A 13,034-nucleotide genomic window follows, 5' to 3' on the forward strand; every position below is an offset into this window, starting at 1 on the left:
TCTGATCCAGAACACATTCCAAACTAAAATGTATTGATCTCGAACACTTAATACATAGGCAATATGATTTTAATTCTCTCAAAGACAACATAATTACAATAATAATTTGTGGAATATTCCTACCAGAAAAAGTGGGCTGGCACTGCTTTTTCTTTCTTTAACCGGAGATAAAATAAACAAAAATTTAAGACATCACCTATACAGTTATAATTTTTATAATTTTAGTTATTCATTTTAACCAGAAAGAGCACAATTATTCTTCAATTCAGTTGATGCTCAAAAATATTACAACTAAATGTCCAGTGACAATCCATGCTCAGAGATTCAGAGACTATGGTTCCAAAACAATTGCCAAGAAAGTGTCAAATAATCCCTCTGTCTCCAGAGAAGTTTCGTCCAAGATTATATTTATCATAACTTTCTAGTGTCACAGGCATTTTTAAGTTACATTTCCTTACTGCTCAAGTAAATAAAGGAAATGCTTAACATATGAGGCATAATCAGATTTTCTAAGATATTCTATCAGAGGTAAAGTAAGTTGGTAAAAATCTAATTGCCTTTTTAAAAGGATTATAGTAAAATCACAGTATATATGTTTTATAAGCAACATTTAAAGAAGTAAACCACTTTATAATAGGACAGATGTAATAAAACAATACTTAAGACTTCATATAAAACCATTTATTTTCCATTTACAATGTCCCAGTTCCTTACATTATCAGATATGAGCATTTATAACTAAGAGCAGTTTTAAGTCATTTTATGAACAATTTATCCAAAGTATAAAGTGATATAATTATCTCTTAGGTGCATTTTGCAATAAAGTGAACCCTTTTTATGGTCTTCTAAAGATAAAAAGAAAACATTCACATTAAAACATTTTACTTGATTTATTATAATGGAAGATTATATAAACCAAAAGGCTAACTTGATAAATCAAACCCAATTGCAAAATTATATAGAAATACGACACTATAGAAAAAATCATTCTTTCTACTTCACATGTTTTGAAGAACTATGTATCATTGCTTTGGGGGAAAAAATACATTTCAAGTTGTTAAATACTCTCCAAAAAAATGCAATTGTTAATGTGTCTGTTTCTACCCACAACCTGGTTTTCTCTCTGACTTCTTCAAGATGTTCTGACGTGCAGCCAAGTCTGGGAATCACTGGTACACGAGATCGCTCTGACACAAATCGAACTCTAAAGAAACCCATAAAGGTATCAATTGACATTTATTTACAGTTTTGGGTTTTTTGTCATTTCATGGATACTGTGTATTTTAATTTGTGTAAAAACGTTCCTATCTCCTTGACAGAGACTGAAAAGTTAAAATCAAATGTTTAGCTTTATTCTAATTCCTTGAGTAAGCAATACTTCACAGTCAAAATTCCAAAACAACAAAACTGACTTAAAAATGGAATGTGTGCATATTTTTTTTGTACATTTTGAACTGGAAATATGGCTTTGAAATAACATAAAGGGTCATCCACTTTGAATACGGTGGCATATTGTCAGAATTTCCCTTTCCCCCTCTTGGAAATCCCACAAAGTAACAAGGAAAACAAAAACAGAGATTAAAATTCTTTCTCTATTATATCCAAAATACGGCTTAAAAGAACCCACATAAGCATAAATAAAATTCCCTTAAAGCAGACCAGAATAATGAAACATTGCCATTATTAAAAGATAAAATGCAAGAAAAAAATACAATAATTCAGAATCCATACATCAAATGGCAAGTCATTCTCCAGGGGGAAAAAAATAGGCCAAGGACAATCAACATCAATTAATAGCTTTGTAAAGCCACAAAAATTCAAAAATAAAGAAGGAATAAATTGGGAATACAAGGGGAAAACAAGATCAAGTCATTCAATGGGGAAAAAAAAATCAGTCTCACATTTTCTTGAGATTGTTTCAAAATCTCCATAGTAACATCCAACATTTAACAAGCAGTAGAGCAATTATAAAAATTGTAACCCAAGACATAAAGATAGCTAAATGTTTTTTTTTAATATAAAGGCAACATTCAACCAATTTTTAACGTGGAGAGAATTCTCATTCGCCATTCCCAAATTCCTTCTATGTGGAGGGAGTTCCACTAGCAAAACATTCCTCTTCAATCTCTCTGCCTCCTCATCCTCTCCTGAGAAGTGCCTTAGTTTATCATTCATGTGATGGAATTAGGATCTCAACATCATGCCCCAGCCCCTCCCTCTCTACCATTACTCTTGAGAGTTACCTGAGGATAGAGAATATAACATCTCAGTTATTCTCAACCATATATCAGGTCTTGTACAGCATTCCTAAATGTGGGCAATTTTGACATTTGGGGAGGGATAATTCTTCATGCATTAAAGGATTTTAAACCCTGCTCCCCACCTACTAAATGCCAGAAGTACTTTCCAGTCATTGGGACAACCAAAACTTCCTATTCAGAACCAACCTGTAGGGAAGAACACCACCACCCCAGTCCACCCCACCTCCAACAACTGTGACTCTCCAGACTGCTCATGACCATAATGATATATTTACCTAATTCTTGGGTTCAGTATTAGTAAGCCCACCTGCCTGCAGATAATAAAAAATAATTGCTAACATTTATTGAGTGCATACCAACCCAAGTACAATACTAAGCATTTTAAATGTATACAAAACTGAATCCTCAAAAGTAGCCTTTAAATTAAATAGTATTATCTTCCCATTGATCCTCTCATTTGGTACTTGGGCAAGAAACATTGAAAAAAAGAGTCAGATATGGGGGAGTCATATATTATATGCAGATTATGTTTTCTGATACAGCCAGGAAATGGCTTTAAATCTGGAAGTATTTTACTAAGTACAGATCAAAGACATTTCTTGACCTCTGTAAAATTAGTACTGTGGAATGAATGTTTGTGTTCCCCCAAAATTCGTATGTTGAAGTCCCAATCCCCAATGTGATGGTATTAGGAGGTGGGGCCTTTGAGAGGTAATTATGTTTACCTGACATTATGAGAGTGAAACCCTCATGGGATTAGTGCCCTTATAAGAAGAAGAGACCAGAACTCACACACCCACACCAATGTTTGCTCTTGCTCACTCACGCTCTCTCTCTCTCTCTCACTCACGCTCTCTCTCTCTCTCTCTCTCTCTTTCTCTCTCTCTCTCCCCCTCCCTACCATCCCTCCTTTGCTCCCTCTGCCATGTGAGGCTACACAGCAAGGAGGCTGCTGTCTACAAAACAAACCAGTGTTAGTAGACACTGGATCTGTAGGTCACTTGATTTTGGATAATTAGAACTGTAAGAAATGTTTGTTGTTTAAGCCACTCAGTTTATGGTGTTTTGCTGTAGCAGCCAGAACTAAGACAACAAGTGAAGAAGCATGAGAAGGAGAAAATATGGAAGTCATGGAGAGTATGATACTCTGGAAGCCAACTGAAGAAAGTTTTTCAAGGGTGAGAGAGAAATCAACCATGTCAAACACCTGCTGAAAAGTCAAGTAGAATGAGGACTGAGCACTAATGACTAGCAATAGGGAAGTTACCAATGACCTTGAGAAAACAGTTTCAGTAGAATGGTATGTGTGTGTAAAAGAGGCAAAAGCATGATTGGAGCAGGCTCATAAGACTATTGGGAGGAATATAGACAACTCTTTTTGAGGAATTTTGCTATAACAGAGAGTAGAAAAGTGGGGTAGTAGTTGACAGCAGGCATGGGGGTCAAAGAGGTGTTTTGGGTTTTTTTAAGATGGAAGAAAAGGGCCCAATTCCTGGTTCACAGACAGCCATCTTTCCACCATAACCTCACATGGTGAAAGCTCAGGATGGCTCTCTCTGTGGCCTCTTTTATAAGGGCTCTAATCCTCTTTGTTAGGGCCCCACCCTCATGGCCTAATCACTTCCCAAAAGCCCCACCTCCTGATACCATCACTTTGGGTGTTAAGATAACATATAAATTTGGGGAAATCAAATATTGTCTATAGCATTCTACCTCAGATCCCCCAAATTCAGGTCCTCTGACATGCAAAATTCATTCATTCCATCCAAACAGCTCCAAAAGTCTTAGTTCATTCCAGTATCAACTTGAAAGCCTCTGTCCAGTCTCTAGATATCATCTAAATCAGATAGGGGGGCACCTGGGTGGCTCAGTCGTTAAGTCTCTGCCTTCAGCTCAGATCATGATTCCAGGGTCCTGAGATCGAGCCCTGCCTCGGGATCCCTGCTCAGTGATGATCCTGCTTCTCCCTTTCCAGCTCCCCTGTGTTTGTGTTCCCTCTCTCACTATCTCTCTCTGTCGAATAAATAAATAAAATAAAATCTTTAAAAAATCAATCAATCAATCAGATATGGATGAGACCAAAGCTATCATTTATCCTGAGGCAAATTGCACTCCAGTTGTGAACCTGTGAAAACAAACAAGTTTACTTCTAAAATACAATGGTGGGACAGGCATAGAATGGGCATTCCCATTCCAAAAGGGAGGAATCAGAAAGAAGAAAGGAGTGACAGGTCCAGAGCAAGTCCAAAACCCAACAATACATATTTCATTAGTCTTTTAAGGTTCCAAAATAATCCTCTTTGGCTCAATGATCTGCCTCCCAGGTCCACTGGGGTGGAGGTCCTGCCTTCCAGACATGTGGAGCAGTAGGTCCCACCTTCCACACTGACTGGGACAATGGTCTTGATCCTTTATCTTTGGTTGGCCCTGCCCCCATGGTGTTTCTCTGTCTGGGACTGCAAGTTGGTGACTCTGCCAGAAGGCCCTGTCCTTTGAAACCTAGATAGAGGCAGCCAGGCCCCCATGGCTTTGCTGGGCACAGCCCATGCTGCTCTGGAGCTCACCACAGCAGTTGGACAGCCAAGGAATTGCAGCACTGAAGTGTAGAGGGTAAAGTCTCAAGACATGAGGTGGTGCCGGGCTGCATACACCAAGGTCTCAAAGATGCCATACCCTCCTTTGAAACTACTCTGCCTCCCAAACCTTAGCAAGTCTTGCCCCACAGACCCACCCTGAATGGAAGTGATAGAAATGACAGCTCTGATAATCCCCAAATTACCTCAGGGGTCATTCTTCCATTTTCTTGGGCAACAGTTCCTAGCTTCCGTTAAGATGGCTGATGCATACTAATCCCATCCAATAGACATTCGGTCATACTTAGTGTTCTCTTCCAACAACACTTTCTCACTTCTTGCCATATAAATAGGATTTGATTTTTCCAAGTCTTTAAGTTCGACTTCCCTTTTAATTAGTAACTGTCTTTAAATCATTTCTCTCTTCTCATATTTTACTGTAAGCAGTCAAGAAGAGCCAAGCTGTGCCTTCAATGCTGTCAATCCTGAAGCTATTAGAAAGAGCTTCAGTTAAATATCCCATTTTATCACTACCAAGTTCTATCTTCCACAAAACACTAGAACACAAACAAAATTCGGGCAAGTTTTTGCTACCTTATAAAAAGGACAGCCTCTCCTCATTTACATCTGAAACCACATCAGAATGTCCTTTACCATCCATGCCTCTACCAACATTCTGTTGAGGATTACTTGGGTATTCTCTAAAAAGATTTAGGCTTTCAACGCTCTTTTCTTTCTGGGCTCACATCAGAATCCCTCTTAATGGTCCATTCATAGCAGCGTAGGCTTTCCATTCCATGCATGTCAAACCTCTTCCAGCCTCCACTCATTACCCAGTCCCAAAGCCACTTTAGATATTTGTCATAGCAGCACTCAACTCTAGGTACCAATTTCCTGTCCAAGTCTGTTCAGGCTGCCATAGCAAAAGTATGATAGACTGGGTAGCTTATAAACAATAAGAAGTTATTTCTTACAGTTCTGGAGACTGGTAACAGATCTACAGTTCTAAGATCAAGGAACTGGCAGATTCAGTGTCTGGTAAGAGCCTTTTCTCTGGTTCTTCGATGGTTGTCTTCTCAACTGTGTCCTCACATGGCAGAGATGTCTCTGTTATAAGGGCACTAATTGCATTCAGGAGGGCAGAGCCCTCTCCCAAAGGCCCCACCTCCTGATACCATCCCATTGGGCATTAGCATTTAACATATGAATTTGGGGAAGACAAAACATTAAATCTGTAACACTGTCTCTCCCCCTCACTCACTCCATTCCAGCCACATTAGCTTTCTCATTGTCCTTTGAACAAGCCACATATTAGGGATTCTGTTTTAACTATTCTTCACCCAGAACACTCTTACCCAACATCTGTTCACTTCCTGAAAGGTTTTGTTCAAATCAAGGCCATTACCTGGACCACTCTACTTAATATTTCAACTTGTTCTCCCCTACCCAGAAATCTACTCCTACCTTGCCTGCTTTCCTTTTTCTTTTTCCATAGCCCTTAAAGCGTCCTAAATGTTTATTGATTTGGTAGTTTCATTGGGCATTGTCTATTTCACCAACTAAAATGCAAGTTCCATGAAGGCATAAATCTCTGTCAGTTTTGATCCCTAATGTTTCCCAGTGTCAGGAAAAATTGTCCAACTATTGGAAAAGAGCAAGAGACATTACTATGTATCTTTTCAGTGGAATACTAGACATTTCTAGTAAACCTTCTGAGGATTTTCAGATTCTATAAAAGGTGTATACCTTGGGTTTGTCTTGATAGATTCTGTACAGATAGAAGTTAACTTACTAAAAAACTAATAGCAATGCAAGTGTCTCTTTCCATAGTAATGCAAATTATTTCTTTTCACAGCAATACAAATGTATTTTGTTCACCACTTCTTATTGGTTGCATTGTTAATTAATGAGTTAAGAAAAATATTTGAATGTGTTCATATTTTATTTCTATCAATGTCATATTTTCACCTTTCTGAAAATTATCTTTTAGTGTTTTCGCAAATCACTGGACTGACTTGATGGATCCAGGTAAACTGGGTTGCCAGAGAAGCATACTTCGTTAGCTATTTAAACCCAGCACGTCTTTTCTTGGTTTCCACAGTGAATCCCAAGGGGCAATAGAAGCTTAGCTTTGCTAATGGTTTCTCTAGGACTTTTGTTTCCTCTCTACTGAATTTGTGTTTTGTTTTTGTTTCTGGTTTGTACCTAATAAAATAATTCCCCATTGGTGGCAGCAATGATTGGGACTTTGGTTTATAATCTAACCATCTGATGAATTTCTTGGAGGAGGATGGAGAAGCATTTTCTGTTAAGTGAGGGAGAAGAGAAATCTGATTTGCTAGTCTTTTTTGTTTGCTTGTCTATTTGTGACCACGAATCAACTAGGATTTCATACCCACTGAGAAGAAAGTCCTTGAGATCTGAATCAGAGAGTTGCTGTTTTTCTCTGTTTATTTATTTACTTTTATTTTTTTAGAGAGGGAGACAGAGAGAGCAAGAATCTTAAACATGCTCCATGCCCAGAGCAGAGCCCTATGTGGGGTTCAATCTCACAACCCTGAGATCATGACCTGAGCTGAAATCAAGTCGGACACTTAACCAACTGAGCCACCCAGGCGCCCCTCTGTTTATTTTCAACCAATAGGTAAAGTAATACAACTTAGTTATACAACACACTATCTATGTGTCTGGGTGTCTATATGTTTATAATTGACAAAGGTCTTGACCTCTTGTTATGTGAATGCAAAATGTTATCCTATCTCCAAATAGTATTAATAATTTAGATTATATCTCTGAAATTGAAGGAGTTCCACTTTAATTAGTTTATAGAGATTGCTATCAAGATTGCCTAAGCAACTACCATCTCTAATATTTCCATAATTCACAAAACAATAAGGAAATTGAACTTCTAAGGATAATAAATTTCTAAATGCACTGGACATTTAAGGAAAAGAATCCTGTTATGGAAACTGCTAGCTCAGAAATATTTGAAAAATCCAAGATCACATAATTAAGTCTTAGTTATATGGGTTTAATATTTTTTTAAAAATAAGCTATGTCTTTTCTCTAATTTATCAGAGTTACAGATAATACAAGTGTACATTTTTTTTCTTTTCCTTCTATAGTCTGTTTTACATCAACTACATTTTTTTTCTTTTTACCTTTTGACCCCCTTCACCCATTTCTTCTACCTCCTACCACCTGCTTCTGGCAACCACCAATATGTACTCTGTACCTATGAGCTTGGTTTTGTTGTTGTTGTTGTTGTTGTTGTTAGTAGGTTTTTGTTTGTTTGTTTGTTTTCTTTTGTTTTGTCTCTTAAGACTCTACATATACAAAAGGTCATATGTTATTTGTCTTTCTCTGTCTGACTTTTTTCACATAGTATAATGCCTTCAATGTCTATCCATGTTATTGCAAATGGTAAGATTTCATTCTTTTCAGTAGTTGAAAAATATTCTATTGTATATATATACACCATAATTTCTTCATCCATTCATTCCTTCATTATTTTACTTTTTATAAGACGTAGGTTGTTATCTCATGAACATAAGAGTGAGTGTATCTTTGTGTCATACTGATGAACATGTTCATTTTTGGTACTTGAATATGTGAATTCTGTGTGGCCAAAGAAAATTTTGTTATGTGTATGCACAGTTATAGTCTGCTAAAATGCTTGTATTGACTGTTTTCAGTTACCTGTCCCTCAGTTTTCTCTGTGCAATAAAGGTCAAATATTTTGATTAAAAGTTATAATATTATGACACAGAGGAAAATGGCAGTGGAGTAGGAGAACCCTAGGCTCATCTCATCACACAAACACAACTAGATAACTATCAAATCATCCTAAATGCCCCAGAAATTGACCTGAAGAGTGAGAACAAACTCCACAAGTAAAGGGATAGAAGAGGTCACATTGAAGAAGGTAGGAAGTGCAAAGATGTGGTTTAGGGGAGAAATGGATTGCAGGTGCTGTGGAAGGGAGGGTGTTATGGTCATGGAGAAGGGCAAGAGAGAGCGGAGCACACAGGGAATGCACAAGGAGAATGTTTCCCCAAAGCCATTGGCTTGGAAAATGAGAGGGGTTGAGTTTCATGAGTTCTTGCAACCAGCAAGGCTCAAAGCCTAGATTTTTAAATGTTACCAGGTTTGGCTGGTATAGAGCCAGGAGGCCACTGCACTGCTCCTGGAGAGAAGGCAGGCAAACAACCTGGGGGCCAGACAGTGTGGAAACATCAATCTGAAAAATGCTACAAACCCCTGCCCATGCCACATCTCCCAGCCAGAGAGTTCTGCAGGGCCTCAGTTCTGGTGGAGCTGGTGTCAGGTCTCATTTCAAAAGCAGACCAGAGCACACCTAGTTAAAACTCACCACATACAGGCCAGGGGCCAAACACTGCCTACAGCAGGCAAGGAGAGCCTCTGCAAATGACTGGCCTAAAGGATAGAGCAGCCAAAACACAACAGCAGAGCGCAGGCAGCACACACCAGAGACACTCACTGAAGCACCAGGCCATAGACACTACATGACCTCTTCTTCATAAAGCCATTATTTTCCAGAAGCAGGAGACATAACTGGCTTTTCTAACACAGAGAAGAATGCAGAGACTTAGACAAAATGCCAAGACAGAGGAATTTATCCCAAATGAAAGGACAAGATAAGGCGACGGCCAGAGATCTAAGCAAAACAGATATAAGTAACATGCCTGATGGAGAATTTAGAGCAACAATCATAAGGATACACAGGGGCCTTGAGAAAAGAAGAGAAGACCTCAGGGAGACCCTTACCACAGAGATAAAAGAGTTTAAGAAGAAACAATCAGGGATGAAGAACACTCTAAAAGAAATTGAAATGGGCTTGGAGCAATGAGCAAAAGGCTGGAAGAAGCAGAGGAATGAATTAGTGACCTTGAAGACAAAATAATGGAAAATAATGAAACTAAACAAAAGAGAGAAAGAAGAATTATGGAACACTAGAATAGACTTAGAGAACTCAGTGACTCCATCAAATGTAATAATATTCCTATTACAGGAATATCAGAAGAAGAGAGAGAAAAGGGGACAGAAAATTTATTTCAAAAAATAATGGCAGAAAACATCCCTAATCTGAGAAAGGAAACACAGGAGGCACAGAGAATTCCCATCAAAATCAACAAAAGCAGGCCAACACTAAGACACATTGTATTTAAATTTGCAAAATATAGTGATAAAGGAAAAAATCCTAAAAACAGCAAGACAAAAGAAATCCTTAACTTACAAGGGGAGATCCATAAGGTTAGCTGGAGATTTCTCAACAGAAACTTGGCAAGCCAGAAGAGAGTGGCATGATATATTCAAACTACTGAATGGGAAAAATCTGCAGCCAAGAATATTCTATCCAGCAAGGTTATCATTCAGAATAGAAAGAGATATAAAGAGTTTCCCACACAAACAAAAACTAAAGGAATTCATGACCACTAAACCAGCCCTGCAAGAAATATTAAAGGGGACTCTTTGAGCACAAAGGAGAGACCAAAAGGGACAAAAACAAGAAAGGATCAGAGAAAATCACCAGAAACAATAATAAAACAAGTAATAAAATGGCAATAAATACATATCTATAAATAATTACTTTGAATGTAAATAGACTAAACACTCCAATCAAAAGACACAGGGCATCAGAATGGATAAAATAAAAATAAAAATAAAAGACCTATCTACATGCCACCTACAAGAGACTCATTTTAGACCTGAAGCCACCTGCAGATTGAAAGTGTGGAACTGAAGAAACATTTATCACACAAATGGATGTCAAAAGAAAGCCAGAGTAGCAATACTTATATTGGATAAACTATACCTTTTTTGTTCTTGTATTGTTTTTATCCTGCTTTGGTATCAGGATAGTGCTGGTCTCATGAAATGATTTTGAATGTGTTCCCTCTCTTCCATTATTTGTAAGATTTTGATAAAATTTACATTGTTTTTTTTTAAATGTTTGGTAGAATTCACCAAGGAAACCATGTGGTCTTGGGCTTTTCTGTACTGGGAGATTTTTTATTCCTAATTTAACTTTCATTCTTGTTACTGGTCTAAGATTTTCTACTTTGTGAAATCAAGATTCATGATTCAATTTTGGTAATTTGTCCATTTTTAGGAACTACCTGGGTTTTTTCCTAAGTTATCTGATTTTTTAGTATATAATTGTCTATGGTAATCTGTTATCACATTGTGTAATTCTGTGGTGTCTGTTGTAGTGTTTTCTATTTCTCATTTTGGTTTTTGAGTCTTCTCTCTTTTTTTTCTTAGTATAGTTAAAGCATTGTCAATATTGTTTTTTGTTTTTTTTTTTTAAACTGGTCATTACCTTCAATGTTATGTTATTATTTATTCTGGTCTCTCATTTATTTCTGATTTTTCTTGGTTATTTCTTTCCTCTACTAAATTTCAGCTAAGTTTCTTCTTTTTCTAGTTCCTTGTAATGTAGTTGTATATTTGAACTTTTTTTCTTAATACAAGCACTTATAGCATAAATTTCACTCTAACATCTGCTTTTGCTGTATCCCATAGGTTTTGGAATATTGTATTCTCTTTTCTTTTGTTTTGATACATATTTTGATTTGCCATTTGATTTCTTATGTGGCCCATTGCTTGTGCAGTAGTGTGTTATTTAATGTTTACATATTAAATATTCATAAAAACAAACAAAACTACAATGAGATATCCCCTCACACCTGTCAGAATGGCTAAAATCAACAACACAAGAAACAGCAGGTGTTGGCAAGGATGTGGAGAAAAAGGAACCCTTGTGCCCTGTTGGTGGGAATGCAAACTGCTGCAGCCACTGTGGAAAACAGTATGGAGGTTCCTCAAAAAGTTAAAATTACAACTACCTACAGTCCAGCAATTGCACTACTGGGTATTTACCCAAAGAATACAAAAACCCTAATTCAAAGGGATACATGCACCCCAATGTTTATAGCATCATTATTTACAATACCAAAGATATGGGAGCAACCCAAGTGTCCATCAGTTGACAAATGGATAAAGAAGATGTGATATATACACACAATGGAATGTTACTCAGCCATTAAAAAGTATGAAATCTTGCCATTTGCAACATGGATGGAGCTAGAGGATATCACACTAAGTGAAATAAGTCAACCAGAGAAAGACAAATATCATATGACTTCACTCATATGTGGAATTCAAGAAACAAAAAACAAACAAAGAAAAAAAGAGACAAACCTAAAAATGGACTCTTAACTATAGAGAACAAGCTGATGGTGACCAGAGGGGAGGTGGGAGGGAGGGATGGGTGAAGCAGGTGACGGGGATTAAGAGTACACTTATCATAATAATGTATAGAATTGTTGAATCACTATACTGTACACCAGAAACTAATATAAAACTGTATGTTAACTACATTGAAATTAAAATGTTTAAAAATATAAACATAAAACACAAAAATAAAAATGAAAGTTATAATAGTATGAATGGTTAAGACTATACTAAGCAATAGCAATAGAGAACCACAGCTGAGCATGTGGGGGAAAAAAAGTACAGTTTTGTCCTAAAGTAGAATGTCAGTTTGTCCTAGAATATGAAAAAACATAGTAAAGGACAAAAGTTGAAGCAAGTGAATTTTATTTGCTTGGTTTATAACACCTGAATTTGGAGGGAAAATATATATATATATATATAAAATGCATTCCAACCTTGGGGCACCTGGATGGCTCAGTAGGTTAAGCATCTGACTCTTGATTTCAGCTCAGGTCATGATCTCAGGGTCATGACATTGAGCCCTGAGTCAGGCTCCAGCTCAGCACAGAGTGCTTGAGATTCTCTCTCCCTTTCCCTCTCCTTCTACCACTGCCCCCTGCTCACGCTCTCTCTCTCAAATAAATAAATAAAATCTTTTTTTAAAAAGTGCATTCAATCTTTAGGAAATGTTGCACAATTTTGACGATCTTTTGTTCTAGCACATTTATAGATAGATAATTTGATAGATAATTCTTTACCTTTTATAAACCTATCTAGATTGCAGAGATTCTGTTTCTTAACAGAATAATTTTTCTGCTCTTTATGTTGACACATTCACTCAATTAATTTTAAAAAAAGTGCTAAGGACAAAAGTTTTTTCACTTGTGAAAGAGCTAAGTTTCCTATACTTGAGTTACTTTCTTCTGTGTTCATTTTAATATACTCTGTGTTCACTTTGCTT

Source organism: Zalophus californianus, chromosome 12, assembly GCF_009762305.2.
Source record: "Zalophus californianus isolate mZalCal1 chromosome 12, mZalCal1.pri.v2, whole genome shotgun sequence".
NCBI classification, from domain to species: domain Eukaryota; kingdom Metazoa; phylum Chordata; class Mammalia; order Carnivora; family Otariidae; genus Zalophus; species Zalophus californianus.